We start from the raw sequence: 6,332 nt of genomic DNA, 5'->3' as shown, positions 1-6,332 counted from the left end.
AAGATAATTTCTGAAGTGACATGCCATCATAACCTTGATCATACTATTTGTAAACATATGTAATGAATGCAGCGATCAAAACAATGGTAATGACATGAGTAAACAAGTGAATCATAAAGCAAAGACTTTTCATGAATAGTACTTCAAGACAAGCATCAATAAGTCTTGCATAAGAGTTAACTCATAAAGCAATAAAATCAAAGTAAAGGTATTGAAGCAACACAAAGGAAGATTAAGTTTCAGCGGTTGCTTTCAACTTGTAACATGTATATCTCATGGATCATTGTCAACATTGAGTAATATAACAAGTGCAATATGCAAGTATGTAGGAATCAATGCACAGTTCACACAAGTGTTTGCTTCTTGAGGTGGAGAGAGATAGGTGAACTGACTCAACATAAAAGTAAAAGAATGGTCCTTCAAAGAGGAAAGCATCGATTGCTATATTTGTGCTAGAGCTTTTATTTTGAAAATATGAAACAATTTTGTCAACAGTAGTAATAAAGCATATGAGTTATGAAAATTATATCTTACAAGTTGCAAGCCTCATGCATAGTATACTAATAGTGCCCGCACCTTGTCCTAATTAGCTTGGACTACCGGATCATTGCAATGCACATGTTTTAACCAAGTGTCACAATGGGGTACCTCCATGCCGCCTGTACAAAGGTCTAAGGAGAAAGCTCGCATTTTGGATTTCTCGCTTTTAATTATTCTCAACTTAGACATCCATACCGGGACAACATGGACAACAGATAATGGACTCCTCTTTAAGGCATAAGCATGTGGCAACAATTATTATTCTCATATGAGATTGAGGATATGTGTCCAAAACTGAAACTTCCACCATGAATCATGGCTTTAGTTAGCGGCCCAATGCTCTTCTCTAACAATATGTATGCTCCAACCATAAAGGTGGTAGATCTCTCTTACTTCAGACAAGACGGACATGCATAGCAACTCACATGATATTCAACAAAGAGTAGTTGATGGCGTCCCCAGAAGCATGGTTATCGCACAACAAGCAACTTAATAAGAGATAAAGTGCATAAGTACATATTCAATACCACAATAGTTTTTAAGCTATTTGTCCCATGAGCTATATATTGCAAAGGTGAATGATGGAATTTTAAAGGTAGCACTCAAGCAATTTACTTTGGAATGGCGGATAAATACCATGTAGTAGGTAGGTATGGTGGACACAAATGGCATAGTGGTTGGCTCAAGTATTTTGGATGCATGAGAAGTATTCCCTCTCGATACAAGGTTTAGGCTAGCAAGGTTATTTGAAACAAACACAAGGATGAACGGTGTAGCAAAACTCACATAAAAGACATATTGTAAACATTATAAGACTCTACACCGTCTTCCTTGTTGTTCAAAACTCAATACTAGATATTATCTAGACTCTAGAGAAACCAAATATGCAAACCAAATTAGCAAGCTCTAAGTGTTTCTTCATTAATAGGTGCAAAGTATATGATGCAAGAGCTTAAACATGAGCACAACAATTGCCAAGTATCAAATTATCCAAGACATTTTAGAGTTACTACATGTAGTATTTTCCAATTCCAACCATATAACAATTTAACGAAGAAGAAACTTCGCCATGAATACTATGAGTAGATCCTAAGTACATACTTGTCCATATGCTACAGCGGAGCGTGTCTCTCTCCCACAAGGTGAATGCTAGGATCCATTTTATTCAAACAAAACAAAAAACAAAAACAAACCGACGCTCCAAGCAAAGTGCATAAGATGTGACGGAATAAAAATATAGTTTCAGGGGAGGAACCTGATAATGTTGTCGATGAAGAAGGGGATGCCTTGGGCATCCCCAAGCTTAGACGCTTGAGTCTTCTTGATATATGCAGGGGTGAACCACCGGGGCATCCCCAAGCTTAGAGCTTTCACTCTCCTTGATCATATTGCATCATACTCCTCTCTTGATCCTTGAAAACTTCCTCCACACCAAACTCGAAACAACTCATTAGAGGGTTAGTGCACAATAAAAATTAACATGTTCAGAGGTGACACAATCATTCTTAACACTTCTGGACATTGCATAAAGCTACTGGACATTAATGGATCAAAAAAATTCATCCAACATAGCAAAAGAGGCAATGCGAAATAAAAAGCAGAATCTGTCAAAACAGAACAGTCCGTAAAGATGGATTTTATTAGGGCACCAGACTTGCTCAAATGAAAATGCCCAAATTGAATGAAAGTTGCGTACATATCTGAGGATCACTCACGTAAATTGGCATAATTTTATGAGTTACCTACAGAGAATTAGACCCAGATTCGTGACAGCAAAGAAATCTGTTTCTGCGCAGTAATCCAAATCTAGTATTTACTTTACTATCAAAGACTTTACTTGGCACAACAAAACTCAAAACTAAGATAAGGAGAGGTTGCTACAGTAGTAAACAACTTCCAAGACTCAAATATAAAACAAAAATACTGTAGTAAAAACATGGGTTGTCTCCCATAAGCGCTTTTCTTTAACGCCTTTCAGCTAGGCGCAGAAAGTGTAACTCAAGTGTTATCGAGGGGTGGTGCATAGGAAATCATTATTATTTGTGCTAGTGAAGTCACACAACTTAGTATTTTCAGGGGTGGCCATTTTAGCAGTAGTAAATAAAGCAAAGCTAGATAAAGTAAATGCAAGTAAACTAATTTTTTTGTGTTTTTGATGTAGCAAACAAGACAGTAAATAAAGTAAAGCTAGCAACTAATTTTTTTTTGTGTTTTGATATAAGTGCAGCAAACAAAGTAGTAAATAAAATAAAGCAAGACAAAAACAAAGTAAAGAGATTGAGAAGTGGAGACTCCCCTTGCAGCGTGTCTTGATCTCCCCGACAACGGCGCCAGAAAATATGCTTGATGGCGTGTATTTCACACGTTCGTTGGGAACCCCAAGAGGAAGGTATGATGCGCACAGCAGCAAGTTTTCCCTCAGAAAGAAACCAAGGTTTATCGAACCAGGAGGAGCCAAGAAGCACGTTGAAGGTTGATGGCGGCGGGATGTAGTGCGGCGCAACACCAGGGGTTCCGGCGCCAACGTGGAACCTGCACAACACAATCCAAAGTACTTTGCCCCAACGAAACAGTGAGGTTGTCAATCTCACCGGCTTGCTGTAACAAAGGATTAACCGTATTGTGTGGAAGATGATTGTTTGCAGAGAAAACAGTAAAACAAGTATTGCAGCAGATTTGTATTTCAGTATTAAAGAATAGGACCGGGGTCCACAGTTCACTAGAGGTGTCTCTCCCATAAGATAAAAGCATGTTCGGTGAACAAATTACAGTCGGGCAATTGACAAATAGAGAGGGCATAACAATGCACATACATGTCATGATAAGTACAGTGAGATTTAATTGGGCATTACGACAAAGTACATAGACCGCCATCCAACTGCATCTATGCCTAAAAAGTCCACCTTCAGGTTATCGTCCGAACCCCTTCCAGTATTAAGTTGCAAACAACAGACAATTGCATTAAGTATGGTGCGTAATGTAATCAATAACTACATCCTCGGACATAGCATCAATGTTTTATCCCTAGTGGCAACAGCACAACACAACCTTAGAACTTTCTCACATCGTCCTGTGTGTCAATGCAGGCATGAACCCACTATCGAGCATAAATACTCCCTCTTGGAGTTAAGAGCAAAAACTTGGCCAGAGCCTCTACTAATAACGGAGAGCATGCAAGATCATAAACAACACATATGTAATAACTTGATAATTAACATAACATGGTATTCTCTATCCATCGGATCCCGACAAACACAACATAGAGTATTACAGATAGATGATCTTGATCATGTTAGGCAGCTCACAAGATCCAACAATGAAGCACAATGAGGAGAAGACAACCATCTAGCTACTACTATAGACCCATAGTCCAGGGGTGAACTACTCACTCATCACTCCGGAGGCGACCATGGCGGTGTAGAGTCCTCCGGGAGATGAATCCCCTCTCCGGCAGGGTGCCGGAGGAGATCTCCAGAATCCCCCGAGATGGGATTGGCGGTGGCGGCGTCTCTGGAAGGTTTTCCGTATCGTGGTTCTTCGCATCAGGGGTTTCGCGACGGAGGCTTTAAGTAGGCGGAAGGGCAACGTGGGGGGCCACACGGGGGCCCCACACCACAGGTCGGCGCGGCCAAGGCCTGGGCCGCGCCGCCCTATGGTGGCGGCCCCTCGTGGCCCCACTTCGACTCCTCTTCGGTCTTCCGGAAGCTTCGTGGCAAAATAGGACCCTGGGTCTTGATTTCGTCCAATTCCGAGAATATTTCGTTACTAGGATTTCTGAAACCAAAAATAGCAGAAAACAGCAACTGGCTCTTCGGCATCTTGTTAATAGGTTAGTTCCAGAAAATGCACGAATATGACATAAAGTGTGCATAAAACATGTAGGTATCATCAATAATATTGCATGGATCATAAGAAATTATCGATACGTCGGAGACGTATCAATGCCCTGCTATGATTGTTACATGAGTTTGTCTCATCCATGCAACGCCCGTTATCCGTCCCCATGCCTACAGTATTTTAATCCTGCTGTTTACTAAAATCACTACTGATGTCTTTGTTACTCTGCTGCTGTTATTTCACTACTGCTACTACTATAAAACTGTTACTACTGATAAACTCTTGCGAGCAAGTCTGTTTCCAGGTGCAGCTGAATTGACAACTCCGCTGTTAAGGCTTTCAAGTATTCTTTGTCTCCCCTTGTGTCGAATCAATAAATTGGGTTTTACTTCCCTCGAAGACTGTTGCGATCCCCTATACTTGTGGGTCATCAATGGGAAGCAGAGAAAGTGCAAAAAATATCTACAGATCCAATGGCTAGGGTGAAAAGCGGGAGGAATTTTACTGTTCGCATGACGAATCAATGCTCACGATGAATTTGCCCCCTTCAGACCCCTTGCATGCCCGGGTAGTATTAGAACATTTATAGGAGAAATACAACTACATGTCACTCCATTTTACACGGCACCCCTTCTAATGTTTCCTAATTAACTCGCATGACTAGTCACCTCCACAACACTCCCCCTCAAGATGAGGCAAATATGTCTATCAGCCCCATCTTGTTACACAGGTTTATAAAAGACACCACACTAACTCCTTTTGTTAGTACACCAGCAAGTTGTTCATGAGATTTAACAAAGCTAATTGCTAGGGCACCTTCATCGGCCTTTTCTTTTATGAAATGTCGATCTATTCCAAGGTGCTTGGTTCTATCATGATGGGCCGGATTATGCACAAAGTTGATGGCAGCTTGATTATCACAGCGAAGCTCCATATAGTTTAAATTCACTTACTAATATTTTCAATCATATTAGTTCACACAAACGAGATGCCACAGATCTAAATTCCGCCTCTGCTATTGATCGAGCCACCACACTCTGCTTTTTACTCCTCCAGCTAACCAAATTACCTCCAACCAACATACATTGACCTGAGGTAGACTTCTATCATCAACACACCCAGTCCAATCGGCATCAACAAAGCCTTCAATTTTTTCCAAACATAATTCCTTTTCCAGGACAACCCTTCAAATATCTATGGATTCTATGCACTGCATCTAAATGACCAGACCAAGGATCATGCATGTATCGGCTCACGACACTAATGCCATAACCAATATCTGGTCTAGTATGTGCCAAGTATATTAATCGACCAACTAACCTTTGATATTGAACATTGTCTACTGGATCTCCTACTTCTTCCATAATTTGTAAATTATGTTCAACATGAGTAGGTGCTGATCTACACTCCAACATCGTAGTTTCAGCCAATAATTCTGACATATATTTCCTCTGAGATATGAATATACCTTTTGCTCCATAGGCCATGATGTTGCGAGATTACACACCATTGGGGAACCCCAAGAGGAAGGTATGATGAGCACAGTAGACAGCTTTCCATCAGTAAAAAACCAAGGTTTAATCGACCAGTAGGAGAAATGAGTCACCTCTGAAGTTGTTGCTAGCTGACTTTGGCAGGGCACACTAACGGTGTCAGCAACAACGTGGAACATGCACACAACACAACCAAAATACTTTGCTCCAACTTACAGTGAGGTTGTCAATCTCACCGGTTTTGCTGAAAACAAAAGATTAACCGTATAGTGTGGAAATAGATCGATGTTTGTTTGCAGTGAAATTAAAGAGAACAGTGCTTGCAGTAAGTAAACAGAACAGGATAATTTATCAGTATAAAAGAAAGGATCGGGGTTCACAGTTCACTAGAGGTGTCTCTCCATAAAGATAAATAATATGCTGGGTGAACAAATTACAGCTGTGCAATTAACAGAATAAAGA

Source organism: Lolium perenne, chromosome 4 (genome assembly GCF_019359855.2).
Source record: "Lolium perenne isolate Kyuss_39 chromosome 4, Kyuss_2.0, whole genome shotgun sequence".
NCBI lineage: Eukaryota > Viridiplantae > Streptophyta > Magnoliopsida > Poales > Poaceae > Lolium > Lolium perenne.
This window is presented reverse-complemented; position numbering follows the sequence as displayed.